At 40.9% G+C, this 15,576-nt stretch overlaps 1 pseudogene; it reads right to left on the bottom strand.

Annotated features, from left to right (window-relative positions):
• Positions 1-223: 223 nt before the first annotated feature.
• Positions 224-1,933, bottom strand: LOC142176521 (pentatricopeptide repeat-containing protein At4g21170-like; annotated as a pseudogene).
• Positions 1,934-15,576: the final 13,643 nt, after the last annotated feature.

The following is a 15,576-nucleotide window of genomic DNA, read 5'->3' on the forward strand; positions in this document are numbered from 1 at the left end:
GCATTTTGTTTAAGTGTGATTTTCCAGCTTTCATAGGTCTAGTGATGTAACTTTGGTTTATTTTTTTTAAGCATTATTAAGGGGGACCAAGCAATCAAACTTTCAAGCAAGCAAACAATTCTCTGTACTTGTGCCTCTCCTCCCGACACCGTGCCGGACACCGTGTTATTTTTCTATAATAGCTTTCATTCAATACAATCAAGCTTTCTTTCATTCTCAATTCTCTTTTCTGCTCTCTCTTTCAATTGATCATGACATTGGTTTTCCTGTACGGCACTGACAATCTAGTCTAGCGTACGGAAGGGACCTCAGTTGGCGGACAACAATCGCACTGACATCGGTTGCTTAGCCTTACATCGCCCTTCCAAGGAACTTCAGGAAGGCTCCGCGTAACAGTTCTCATATAATCGAAGATCCTTAGAGCTTCTTCACACCGTCTTGATTTAAATAGCCTATCGAGTAGTATAGTGTAGGTCTTTACATCTAATGCAACACCAAGTCTCTCTAGTACAGTATGTAAAAAAATGGCAGAATCAATCCTTCTGCTAAAGCAATAGTGACGCACCAATGAGCTACAACAAAAAGATTTAAGCTGAAGTCCCCTCTGAAGAATAACATTCAGAAGCTCCTCAGCTTCTTTCCACTTACGCATTTCACACTGAGAAAAAATAAATTTAGACACTTGAGATATAGGAGGAGTGAATCCCCTTCCTATCAAGTCTTTCAACAAACCGATGACTTCTTCTGATGGATTTTCGTTGCATAGGATACTCATGAAGGCACTATAGCATTTGTCATTGATGATAACTTTTCTGTCAGTTATAATGTTGTACATCGAAATAGCATCGTCAACTCTACCTTCCTTGGAAAGTTCCCTCAGCATAGAGCCATAGGTGTTATCTTGCAGTTCAATCTTTTTTCAGAAGCTTCCCTGAAAAATAATTCAGCTGCATATGTTTTTCCCAAATCAGAGAGCTTCTGAATTATAGAACTGTAATTGGGCAACATAACTTTTGAAAAATGTCCTTTCTCTACCATGGAACTCATCAATGAGACAATCACTTCGGCATTTTGATATTTGTAAGTACCATCAAGAATTGAGCTAAAAGTACTAAAGGTAGGATCAACAGATTTCCTATACATATTATTTAAATATATAAATGCAGCTTCAAAATCCCCTCTTTTGGAGTAACAGTCTATAAGTATATTGTACATAACATGAGTACATAAACCCTTATCTATAATAGAAACAATTTGCTCAAATTTCCCATATTTACAAAGCATCTGAGCAATTAACGACCAAGTAAACACATTCTCCTGAACACAATTCTTAATTATAGAACCATAATAACACCAAGCCAATCTTAGCTCATTCTTTCTATACAGCAAATTGAGCAATGCATTGCAACTATCAGTAGATATAAAATACCTATATTCTCTAACTTTTCTGTAAACTTGAAGACCTTCAAATAACAAACCTTTATTGCAATAACAATCAAGAACTGAGCTCAAGACTGAAGCCTGAATGTGAAAGTTCGCAGCTTTGAATGAATGAATCAAGAAATCAACATTTTGGGTTGGTGCGTATGTTTGAATGAGAGAATCGAATATGGGTTTTGTAGGTTTGGATAGTCCATATCCGAGAAGTATATGTACAAGTGTACAAAGAACTTTGGCTTCATGTAGAAGTATAGAGAGATTTGTGGGTTGGTTTGCGCTTTATGGAGGATTTGAAGGAAGAGAGATGGAGTTATTTGTGAGGAAGAAAGTTTGAGGTTCTTGAGAAGTGGGGAACTAATTGGGTTTGTTTTAAATGGTTTCTCCAAGCTTGGGACTTTGGTGTTGTCATTACAGTGATTGATGTTGTGAGTAACTTCTTGACGAGAAAGAGGGCTCTAGAGGCAATGATCATTTAAGTTATGGTGCAAAGACAATTGGTTCAATTGGGAAGAGAATTACGGTGTCTGTGGGGAAAATTGGGGGCAGATTTGTAATAGGTGGCTATTTTTGTTTTGGGAATTTTTTCTTTCCTATAAAACCTTACGGAAAAGGGCTAGATGTGTCCTTGTACTATCAAAAATTAGTTATAGGTAGACCCAGTTATACTATTCGACACTATCTACCCATGCTATTATCCATTTTAATATTTTTGCCCCTACATTTAATGGAACCATTTCAAAGGACACGTGGAACGATTTTAAACAACCAAACCATATACCATGTTACCCAACCCGTTCAGCCCCTACCCGAATAGACAATAGTGAACTGTGAAAAGTCGGACACTTTTGACTAACTCTCTCTTCCTCTTCAACGACTGCTACACCTACACTATTTCTCTGTTGAACATTTACCAGTAGAAATTCACAAATAAAAAATATATCTCTTCTTCCTCAATTTTCGGGGAATTGAAATAACCTCACAAAAAAAGAAAAAACCTTTGTTGAATCTTTTTTCTCTTCCATTTTCTTTTACTACTGCATTGACCTTACCTCTTTGGGATTAGGTTTACTAGGTTTGACTTTTGAAGCTTAGTGCCATTGAGTGGTTTAAAGAAGGAATCTTGGTTCTTAGGTGCGGATGATTTGTGAATCATGGATCAGTTGGTTTTGTCGATTTGATTATTTCAATATTTAATTGAGTTACTTGTAGTTCCTTCAGTTGATCACCGCTCATCTCTGCCTAAAACCACCAACTTAAGAACCAAATATGTAGCGACAACCATAACATCACTACTGAAACAGAGCATACAATTGATCGCTTCCAATTGCACACCTCAATAGAGATATGAAACGGTCGTTTCCAATAATAAAATCCAACTAAGAGTCGGGGTTGAATCCACAGGTAGCTAAGATGGGAGTTTGGGGTATATATTTTAATGCGCGTGATTGAATTATCTTGATTTGCACTTCCACAAAAAAGTTTGTTTTCTATTTCTAATTTTACACTAAAGATTGCAGAATAAAGAAAGAAGACTAGGATAATTGTTTTTGAGATTTTTCAAATTGATAAAAAGCACAGGGATGTGACCATTGCCTAGGCGTTTGCCTAATGGGATAAATACCTTAATGCTTGTTTTGTTGATCGGGGTGTATTATAGCTATCAACTCTCAATTACCCACTCAATACCTCTCGGTCAGAGAGTGGTTTTGCCCAATTTGGCTTTCTCAAGCCAAATGGGTATCACACAAAACAATTGATAAAATCTCAAGTCGGGTTATTACTATCTCTAGGTTGAATCCTTTAATTGGGTTAATCAATCTTTCGATTGACCCAATTCCTTGTTAACCAAGTTTTCTTAGACTAAATCTCTCTTTCTCAAGTAGAGACTAAGTCAAATAGGCATGAACTAATGTTTGCAACCATTAATTTCGCAAATTAAAGCATGAACTGGGCTAAATAATAAATACCCAATCATAAACAAGCACTAATTTAATTACCCATAAGGTTAACATACTAGGATTGGGTCACAACCCGAGTAAAAATCTAGCTACTCATACATGGGTTTGAAGAAAAAAAAGAAGAACGACTAATTAAACACATAATGTAAGCTTAAAATAATAAAATCTATTGTAAAATATACCAAAATATAGTAAATTTTCAAAAGAGGCAAAGAAAAATGGCTACAGTAATTGCTGATGTCAAAACTTGACCTAATTTCGTGAAACTCTTCTATTTATACAAGTCTGAAAATCTCGGACAAAAATACCACTCGGGAGGTTCTGCGGCCGCACAATTCCATGTGCGGTCCGCAGACTTCTTCATCTGGCAGGAGCTGGGATTCTGCGGCCGCACAATTCTGAACTGCAGCCGCGAGGCAATTCTACGGTCTGCAGATTTAGAACTGCGACCGTAAAGCACTCTTCTGCGGTCCGCAATAGTATGATTGCAGCTACAAGACGATCTTCTGCGGCCGCACAAATCTTATGCAGTCCGCAATTTAATGAAGCTATGGACTTGGTCTTTTTGTCATCTCTCTGATCTTGATCTTAAGCCCATATTTTGCGGCCGCACAATTCATGTGTGGTCTGCAATTTGCACGAATGCCTACTAACTTTTCCTTCTTTGGTTGCGGCAGTAGATGGAATTCTACGGACCGCACATTGCATGCTTCTGTGCCCTTTATTGCCTTGTGTTTAGATTACTCCTTTTTGAGTCGAATTTCATCTCGGGAATCCAACTTCCAGCATTCCTATAATTTTGCACATTTCATTAGTTTTGGGAGCACAATTCAATGCTCTTAGACTAAAACAAAAGCTAAAAGGGGCTAATAAGTAGTCAAAATCCACTCTTTTTCTTCTTTATTTACACCGCCCCCACCCAGAAACTTCATCATAAAACTAATCAACCAAAGCATCAACACTCCTGTTTGTTTCTTGTTTCTTTAAGGAGTTTTAAAAAATTTAAGTTTAGTCTTTGTTGGTCCGAAAAAAGAATCCGGAAAATGGAGGGTGTGATTTCAACATAAGCGGCTTAGCTGTATAATTTTTTATTGATTCTCTGTATGTTGAAGAATAAATTGTTGAACCTTCATCAGAAATAATGCGAAACAGGTTTCGGATCAGATGATTGGGGCTGGATCGGGTGGGTTTGTATATTAAAGGAAAAATGTTTTGGGTGTTTAAAATACTGCCAAGTGTCTGCACGAACTGGATCCGTTAATGTGAAAAGAAGATATGTTAAAAAGGCTAACGACGGGGTAGATAGTGTCGAATAGTATAACGGGGGCTACCTATAACTAATTTCTGATAGTACATAGACACATATAGCCCTTTTCCAAAAACCTTATTACCAAAATTGTCCCAATTTTGGAAATTACCTGCCCTAAATAAGTCTTGCTTACAATTTGTATACAATCCACTATTGGTACCTTAAATTAGGGGATTAAGTAACACTATTTTTCTTTTTTCTCTCCTCTTATCTTTCAATAAGATTCCTTCCAATTGTGGATTACCTATTTTAAGCTAAACAGAGACAAACTCATCCAAAAACAAGATGACTTGCTCCCAATAAGAGTGGGAAAGACTAGAAAGGTACGAAAATCAAGTTGTCGCTTTAAACCTATAATAAACTATCGAATAACATATCTGACTAGAACAAAGAAGCTGAAAGATATCAGTGTCGACGCTAATAGTTAATTTAGCATGTGCAATCAAATCAGTTACCTATGGATTGCCATTTTCAGTCACTATTGTTGCTATAATATTCAAGTTTTTTAGTTTAAACAAACATGAATCAATGCATATGAGTCAATTTTGGAATTCATTCTCTACTTTTCTTTCTTTAACAAATTGAGTAAAAAGAATGTCGAGTACAACAACATGCAAATTAAAAATAAATTCCGTACAAATTTGATATAAATTTGATGCATCTACGACAACATATAAACTAAAAATAAATTTTATACAACTAATTATATAATATACAACTTATTTATAACTTATCTATAACTTTCATAAATTATTTTTACCTAGTTAAATACAACTACAACATCATACAATTTAAATACAATATTTTTACAAATTTTATACTATATGTCTTCTGTATGTATTTTATAAAAGATTTGTTTATATATTTTGTATGTAGTGTGTTCTTCTTTCTCTCTGAAATTTCAATCAAAATTTCCTCTTTTAATACAATTTTGATAAATATTAACAACTTTATGTAAAATAATAGTATTTATAACTTAAATACAAATTTCATACAACGATTCATAAATTATACAACTATTTTTTCAACTTTTATACAACATTCAAATAAAAAAAAATGTAACTACAACAGAATACAACTGAAATACAATTTATATATAATTATAATACAACTTTAATATAATTTCGTAAGTATATTGTATGTCATGTGTTCTTCTTCTTATTCGACTTTCAATCTTAAATTTAGCCAAAATCAAGTTTAATCTTCACCAGACACCCTCAAAATAGAAATATAAACTCCAAACAATATTCCCAATTATTTTCAACAATACCCAATCTGTAACAATCCGATCGGCCTTCTTGCTTTCTAGAGCCCCGTTCTCCTATATAAGACTCTCCGTATGTGCTTTTACTGTTTTATGACTTGCGGGGATGGTTAGTTCGGGATTTGGAAGAGTTCGGGTTGAAATCGGAACACTTGGTTCAATGGTTTAGCTTTAAAAGGCTAAGTTTGATTTCGGTCAATGTTGTGAGTAAACGACCTTGGAATCAGGATTTGACGGTTCCAATAGGTTCGTATGATAATTTTGGACTTGTGCGTATGTTCGTATCGGGTTTTGGATGACCTTAGAGCATTTCGGCGTCTAATAATGAAAGTTGGCTCTTTGAAGGTTTTAAAGTTCTTTAAATTTGGTTTGGAGTAGGTTTTGGTGTTATCGAGGTCCAATTGGGATTTCGAGATCAGGAATAGTTCTGTAATGTCATTTAAGGTTTGCACGTAAAATTTGGCGTCATTCCAAATAGTTTAAGTATATTTCGGCGCATTAGGAGTAAATTGAAGAACTTGAAGTTCACATTTTTAATTCAATTGGTTTTGGGTGTGATTCTTAGTTTTGATGTTGTTTTGTGTGTCCCGAGAGTTCGAGCGAGTCTGTTTTATGATTTCAAACTTGTTGGTATGTTGAGGCGGGGCCCCGGGTGTTAAACGGACGAGGCTCGGATCAAGTTTTGGCTTAAGGAAAATGCTGAAGCTTTCAGCTTCTGGTGTAAACGCACCTGCGCTTGGCCAGTCGCAGGTGCGAGCCACGAGCCGTAGAAGCGGACCAGCAAAGGGGTGGCCAGTGACCGCAGAAGTGGACCAGAGACCGCACCTGCGAAGGTAGCCATCACAGGAGCGGACAAGTCCGCTGGCGCGATCGTCTGAGCGCAGAAGCGAGAGGAAGCAGCCTGGCCTTGGCCCGCACCTACGTAATTTTGTCCGCGGAAGCGGAACCGCAGGTGCGAAAATCACAGAAGGCAGAACACTTTATTTAATACGGGACTTAGGCATTTTTGCTCATTTCTTACACTTATTGGGGGCGATTTTGGAGCTGGTTAAAGAGGGATTTTCATCAACCAATTGAGGTAAGTAATTTCTACCGCATGTGAGTTAAATACATAGTTTATGGGTAGATTATAACATGTAAATTAGTGAAAATCATGAGTTAGATGAAAAACCTAGGGCTTTGGTAAAAATGGTATTTAGCCATGAAAATGATTATGGAAATTAGTGAGAATCATATATTTGAGTTCCTGAGATTATGGGTAACGACTTTCTTCGAAAATTTCCAGAATCTGGGCACATGGGCCCAGGGGTGAATTTTAGGAACTCTTCAATTGGGGTTGGGTAATCACTTTAATAGTTAGGATATGAACTTTTGAACATGCATTGACTATTTTATATAACATTTGGCTAGTTTCGAGTCGTTTGGTACCGAATTGAGGGTTTAAGCACAAACTTGGACCGGAAAGTAAGCTTTGAGATGAGGTAAGTCTCTTTTCTAATCTTGTAAGAGGGAATTAACCCCATAGGTGAATTTAACTAATATGTGCTTCTATTTGTGGGGGCAACGTACACACAAGGTGACAAGAGTCCGTACATAGCTACTAATTATGCTTATGTCTGGTAGTTTTAGGTTTACACCATATTTTGTTGACACTGTTATTTGATTATGCTTACTAATTGCCTTGAATAGAGCTGAGATTCTGTCTACTTCATCTCAGACAGTAGGGTAGTACTCTTTTTTATATTCTACTAGTAGCTCATACACTTGTGACACCAGGTCTTGGAGATTTATGCTAGTAGACACTTGATGGTTTTGGGTTATTTTACTTATCTACTTGCTTTAAACATATTGATCCCTCAATTTTATTAAACTCTTACTTCTTATTTATGCATAAGCTAAAAATCAACTATTTTAGATCTTTAAAAGAGAGGATCACAGAGTTAGTTCATGGTTGGCTTGCCTAGTGTTAACGTTAGGCGCCATCACGGCCTATAGGAGAAATTGGGTCGTGACATCATGGTATCAGAGTACTAAGTTCACGTAGGCCTCACAAGTTATGAACAAGCCTAATAGAGTCTTGCGGATTGGTGCGGAGACATCTGTACTTATCTTCGAGAGGCTATAAGATGTTAGGAAACTACTCTTTCTTCATCTCCTATCGTGCAGTTGATGGTATACTAAGTCTCTTTCTCTTATTCCCTCACAGATGGTGATAACGCGCACGGCGGATGTTCCAAACCCGAGAAGAGCTGCTCCCCCTGTTGCTAGAGGTCGAGGCAGAGCTCGGGGGAGGGCACCGGCCTGAGATAGGGGACGAGGACGTCCCAGAGTGGGCCCAGCTATACCACCAGTGGATCTAGCATAGGATCCTATTATTGAGGAGCAGGGAGAGATGCCTAAAGCAGAGCCAGACCCGGAGGATTTCATGTCCGCACCGGGATTTCAGGAGGCTATGGGCCGTATGCTAAGGTTCATGGATACTATGACCCAGGCTGATTTATTTCCAGCAGACCCAGCTACATCTCAGGTGGGAGGGGGAGCACATACCCCTACTGCTCAGGCTCCTGGGCATGTAGTTGTCATATATCAGACCCTGGGCACACTACCCATGGGCGGAGCCCAGCCAGTGGCAGCAGCCATACCTGAGCCCAGACCAGCTGCAGCCAGCGAACCACAAAAGCTATTGGATAGATGGACTAGGCTACACCCTCCTGTCTTTGGGTGTGAGCGAAATGAGGATCCCCAGGACTTCATTGATCAGTATAGGGACAAACTGCACAACATGAGTATATTAGAGTCACACTGGGTGGATTTCACTACTTTCCACCTGGAGGGCAGGGCCCATAGATAGTGGCAGTCATATCTTCTTGGCAGACGGACAGGTTCTCCTCCCATGACTAGGGATCAATTTACATGCCTTTTCTTGGATAGGTATATTCCACACTCCCAGAGGGAAGAGCTGCGGTTTTAGTTTGAGCAACTCCGGCAGGACTAGATGTCAGTGACCGATTATGAGGCGAGGTTCATTGAATTTTCTCGCCATGCACTTATGATACTTCATACTGAGACAAAGAGAGTACGGAGGTTCGTTGCGGGGTTGCACTTCGGTATTCGGGCCACTATGGCCCGAGAGGTTGAGATTGGGACCTCTTACCAGCTAGTTGTAGAGATAGCTCGGAGGATTGGGGGTTATCGTCAGCAGGACCGAGAGCAGATGCCGTGGGAAAATTGGTTACGTCATTAGAGAGGATTCAGTAGTGCTCCATCTGGGGGCAGAGGTCAGTTTGGGAGAGGTCAGTCGAGCAGGACTACTTATACAGCATTGCCGCCTCCTTGGGGTGCTCCAGTTCGACCCTACTTTAGCGCCATGCCAGAGAGTTCCTACTGCCCACCAGCTATTCAGGGTTCTTCTAGTGGGTATTCAGGCGATTAGGGCCAGACCTCAGGGCAGCAGTCCACCACTCCAAGGGGTTGTTACGAGTAAGGATATCCTGGCCACATGAAGAGGTTTTGTCCCAAACTTTGGGGCAAGGTAGTGCCGCAAGGTCAGTAGCTCATGATTTCGGCACCAGTAGCCGCACCAGTCGTCCGGACGCCCAGAGTCAGAGGGCAGGTGGGTAGGGGTCATCCTAGAGGTAGAGGCCAGGCAGGTGGCGCTCCAGCTAGATTCACTACTTTCCCGGCCAGACCAGATGCAGTGGCCTCAGATGTCGTGATCACAGGTATTATCTTTGCTTGTGGTAGGGATGCTTCGATATTATTTAATCCAGGGTCTACATATTCATATGTGTCTTCTTTGTTTGATCATTTCCTAGATGTTCCTCGTGAGTCCTTGGGTACTCCTGTTTATGTGTCCACTCCGTTTGGCAATTTTGTTATTGTGGATCGGGTCTATCGATCCTGCATTGTTACATTCTATGGTTATGAGACTAGAGCGGATCTTCTATTGCTCGAAATGATCGACTTTGAGGTTATCTTGAGCATGGACTAGTTATCTCCATATCACGCCATCCTTTATTGCCATGCCAAGACTGTTACCTTGGTGATACCAGAGTTGCCTAGATTAGAGTGGAAGGGTTCATCTGTTAGCACACCTAGTTGGATCATCTCTTTTATGAAGGCTCGACACATGGTCGTCAAGGGTTATTTGGCTTATCTAGCTTATGTTAGGGATACTACCGCGGAGACTCTGGCGATTGATTTAGTACCCGTAGTTTGGGAGTTCTCCGATGTGTTTCCTTCTGATCTTCCATGCATGCCACCAGATCGTGATATCGATTTCTGCATTGATTTGGCTCCAGTAACCCAGCCTATATCTATCCCACCATACCATATGGCTCCGAAATAGTTGAAGGAGTTGAAGGAATAGCTTGAGAAGTTGCTAGCAAAGGGGTTCGTCAGGCCGAGTGTATCACCTTGGGGTGCACCAATGTTATTTGTGAAGAAGAAAGATGAGACTATGCAGATGTAAATTGATTACCGCTAGTTAAACAAAGTTACCATTAAGAACAAGTACCTGTTGCCGTGGATTAATGATTTTTTTGACCAGTTGCAGGGTGCCAGGGTGTTCTCTAAGATCAACTTGAGATCGGGGTACCATCAGTTGAAGATTCGGGATTCGGATGTTCCGAAGACTGCATTCCGGACTAGATATGGCTATTATTAGTTTATAGTGATGTCCTTCGGTCTGACTAATGGCCCAACAGTGTTTATGGATTTGACGAACAGGGTGTTCAAGCCATATATTGATTCGTTCGTCATTGTCTTCATTGATGACATTTTGATATACTTGCGCAGTATGGAGGAGCACGAGCATCATTTGAGGGTGGTGCTTCAGACCTTGCGGGAACAAAAACTATATGTGAAGTTCTCCAAGTATGAGTTTTGTCTAGATTTTGTAGCATTCTTAGGGCATGTTGTATTGGGTGAGGGTATTAAGGTGGATCCTAAGAAGATTGAGGAAGTTCAAAGTTGGCCTCATCCCACTATGGCAACTGAGATTAGGAGCTTCTTGGGGTTAGCAGGTTATTATCGTCGATTTATGGATGGCTTCTCATCTATTGCAGCACCTTTGACTAGACTGACCCAGAAGGGTGCTCTGTTCCGTTGGTTCAACAATTATGAGGCGAGCTTCCAGAAGCTCAAGACAGCTCCGACTACAACACCAGTTCTAGTGTTGCCTTCCGGTTTGGGGATGTATACCGTGTATTGCGACGCTTCACGCGTTGGCTTTGGTTGTGTATTGATGCAAGAGGGGAGAGTTATTGGATATGCTTCACGTCGGCTGAAGCCCCATGAGAAGAATTACCCTGTACACGATTTGGATTTGTCTGCAATTGTTCATGCTCTTAAGATTTGGAGTCATTATCTTTATGGGTGTCCTGTGAGGTTTACACTGATCATCGCAGGTTGCAGCATTTATTCAAGCAAAGAGATCTTAATTTGAGGCAGTGCAGATGGCTTGAGTTACTATAGGATTATGACATTACTATTCTTTATCATCCGGGCAAGGCGAATGTGGTTGTGGATGCCTTGAGCAGAAAGGCGGAGAGTATGGGTAGCTTGGCGTTCATTTCAGTAGAGGAGAGGCCATTAGCATTGGACGTTCAGTCCTTGGCTAACAGACTTGTGAGGTTGGATATTTCGGATCCTAGTCGAGTTCTTGCATGCGTCGTTGCCCAGTTTTCACTATTGGAACAGATCAAGGCTCGACAGTTTGATGACCCGCACTTGTTGGTTCTTAGAGAGACGGTGCTATAGGGTGGTGCCAAGGAGGTTACCATCAGTGAGGATGGTGTTCTGCGACTCTAGGGTTGTCTATGTGTTCCTAATGTCGATGGCTTGAGGGAGAGGGTTCTAGATGAGGCACATAGTTCATGGTATTGTATTCATCCATCTGCTACAAAGATGTATCGCGACCTGAGGCAGCATTATTGGTAGCGACAGATGAAGAAAGACATAGTTGAGTATGTTGTGAGGTGTCTAAATTGCCAGCAGGTTAAGTATGAGCACCAGAGGTCAGGTGGCCTACTCCAGCAGATGACTATACCTGAGTGGAAATGGGAGCGCATTACTATGGACTTCAGAGTTGGGTTGTCGCGGACCTTGCTGAAGTTTGATGCAGTTTGGGTCATTGTCGACATGTTGACCAAGTCGGCACACTTCATTTCATTGGTGACCACGTATACTTCGCTGAGGTTGGCCCATATTTATATTCAGGAGATAGTTCAGTTGCACAGTGTGCCTGTTTCCATCATATCAGATAGAGGCCCTCAGTTTACTTCACATTTCTGGAGAGCGGTACAAAGTGAGTTGGGGAGCCGGGTAGAGCTCAGCACAACATTTCATCCACAGACTGACGGGCAGTCAGAGCGGACAATTCAGATCTTAAAGGACATGCTCAGGGCATGTGTGATTGACTTTGGAGGGCAGTGGGATCGATTCTTGCCTTTGGCTGAGTTTGCTTACAACAACAGTTATCAGTCCAGCATCGAGATGGCTCCATTTGAGGCTTTATATGGTCGACGATGTCGTTATCCCATCGAATAGTTTGAGCCCGGCGAGGCTTAGTTATATGGTACTGATTTGGTAAAGGATGCTTTGAGAAAGGTAAAGTTGATTCAGGAGCAACTTCACATGGCGCAGTCCAGAAAGAAGAGTTAGTCCGATCAGAAGGCGCGTAATTTATCATTCATAATAGGCGAGAAGGTTCTCTTGAATGTCTCGCCGATGAAGGGGATCATGAGTTTCGGGAAGAAGGGCAAGTTGAGCCCAAGGTTTATAGGTCCATTCGAGGTGTTAAGACAAGTTAGGGAGGTTGCTTATGAGCTTGCTTTGCCTCCTAGCCTGTCAGGAGTTCATCCCATTTTCCACGTGTATATGCTCCGGAGGTATCATGCCGATAGGTCACATGTGTTAGACTTCAGCACAATTCAGTTAGATGAGAGCCTGGGATATGAGGAGGAGTCAGTTGCCATTATTGATAGGCAGGTTCGCCAGTTGAGGTCCAAGAGGATTTCCACGGTAAAGGTTCAGTGGAGGGATGGTCCAACCAGTCGAGAAGACGACTTGGGAGTTTGAGGAGGACATGCGAAGCAGATATCCACACTTATTTAGCACTCCAGGTATGATTCTAGACCCATTCGAGGACGAACATTTGTTTAAAAGGTGGAGAATGTAATGACCCAACCGATTGTCTTGCTTTCTAGAACCCCGTTCCCCTAAATAAGACTCCCCGTATGTGCTTTTACTTTTTTATGACTTGCAGTGATGGTTAGTTTGGGATTTGGAAGAATTCGGGTTGAAATCAGAACACTTGGTTCCATGGTATGGCTTTAAAAGGCTAATTTTGACTTCGGTCAATGTTTTGAGTAAAATACCTCGGAATCGGGATTTGACGATTCCAATAGGTTTGTATGATAATTTCGGACTTGGGCGTATGTTCGGATCGGGTTTTGGATGACCCTGGAGCATTTCAGTGTCTAATAGTGAAAGTTGGCTCTTTGAAGGTTTTAAAATTCTTTAAATTTAGTTTGGAGTAGGTTTTGGTGTTATCAAAGTCCAATTGGGATTCCGAGACCAGGGATAGTTCCATAATGTCATTTAAGGCTTGCACGCAAAATTTGGCATCATTCCGAGCAGTTTAAGTACGTTTCGGCGCATTGGGAGTAAATTGAAGAGCGTGAAGTTCACATTTTTGATTCAATTGGTTTGGGGTGTGATTCTTAGTTTTGATGTTGTTTTGTGCATCCTGAGAGTTCGAACGAGTCTGTTTTATGATTCCAAACTTGTTGGTATATTCGGGCGAGGCTCCGGGGGCCCCGGGTGTTAAACAGACGAGGCACAGATCAAATTTTGGCTTAAGGAAAATGCTGAAGCTTTTAGCTTCTGGTGTAAACGCACATGTGCTTGGCCAGCCGCAGATGCGAGCTCACAGGTGCAAGCCATGAGCCACAGAAGCGTACCAGCAAAAGGGTGGCCAGTGACCGCAGAAGCGGACCAGAGAATGCACCTGCGAAGGCGCAGGTGCAATGGCAGCCATCGCAGGAGCGGACAGCTTCACAAGTGCGTACGTTTTGCTGCTGGTGCGGGTCCGCAGGCGCGATCGTCTGAGCACAGAAGTGAGAGGAGGCAGCCTGGCCTTGGTCCGCACCTGCGTAATTTCGTTTGTAGAACCGGAACTGCAGATGCGGTGGTTGCACCGCAGGTGCAAAAATCGCCGAAGGTAGAACACTTTATTTAATACGGGGACTTAGGCATTTTTGCTCATTTCTTACACTTCTTGGGGGCGATTTTAGAGCTGGTTAGAGAGGGATTTTCATCAACCAATTAGGGTAAGTAATTTCTACCGCATGTGAGTTAAATACATAGTTTATGGTAGAATATAACATGTAAATTAGTGAAAAATCATGGGTTGGATGAAAAACCTAGGGTTTTGGTAAAAATGGGTTTTAACCACGAAAATGGTAATGGAATTTAGTGAAAATCATATATTTGAGTTCCTAAGGTTATGGGTAACGACTTTCTTCGAAAATTTCTGGAATCTGGGCACGTGGGCCCGGGGGTGAATTTTAGGAACTCTTCAATTGGGGTTGGGTAATCACTTTGATAGTTAGGATATGAACTTTTGAACATGCATTGACTATTTTATATAACATTTGGCTAGTTTCGAGTCGTTTGGCACTGAATTGAAGGTTTAAGCACAATCTTTCCGGAAAGTAAGCTTTGAGACGAGGTAAGTCTCTTTTCTAACCTTGTAAGAGGGAATTAACCCCATAGGTGAATTTAATTAATATGTGCTTCTATTTGTGGGGGCTACGTATGCACGAGGTGACAAGAGTCCGCACGTAGCTATTAATTATGCTTATGTTCGGTAGTTTTAGGTTTACACCATGTTTTGTTGACACTGTTATTTGATTATGCTTACTAATTGCCTTGAATAGAACTGAGATTTGGGGATTTCAAGAATTTAAAAGTTTCTAGTTGAATTTCTTGTTTTGGAAAGAATTGAAGGATATTATAATAACTTGAGAAAATCTATGTTCAACCGCGTCGCAAGTATATTTTGCGAGCGGGGTAAATTTCCACTACTCTCATGGGAGCGGGTCGTTCGCCTCGGCGGGTTAAAAGATGCATCTATGGTCTGTGTCGTTCGACCCTCGGTAGTGCACATAGTATATTTATATGTATTTTGGATCGGGCCGTACGTCTTCGACATAATTCGTGCGTAATAATAGTGGGAGCCCTATTATGTTTGATATTGGTTCATTGGCTTGAGAGGTTAAATGGTTAAATGAGGGAAATTGATTTAGTACTTACTATCGGGGAAAGGATTATTTATTTATTTCTTGCTTCCGAGTTCTATTGTCATTTATATATCACATGTTTAATTAGAATTTTATATATTTTATTATTGGACCATAGTAAGTGTCGAAGTCGACCCCTCGTCACTACTTCTTCGAGGTTAGAATAGATACTTACTGGGTACATGTTGTTTATATACTCATGCTACACTTCTGCACTAAATGTACAGGATCTGAGGCAGGTGCATCTAGATATCAGTCTAACGCGCATCCTTGACTACTACGATACTTTGCAGTGGGCTG

Source organism: Nicotiana tabacum, chromosome 22 (genome assembly GCF_000715075.1).
Source record: "Nicotiana tabacum cultivar K326 chromosome 22, ASM71507v2, whole genome shotgun sequence".
Classification (NCBI taxonomy): Eukaryota; Viridiplantae; Streptophyta; class Magnoliopsida; order Solanales; family Solanaceae; genus Nicotiana; species Nicotiana tabacum.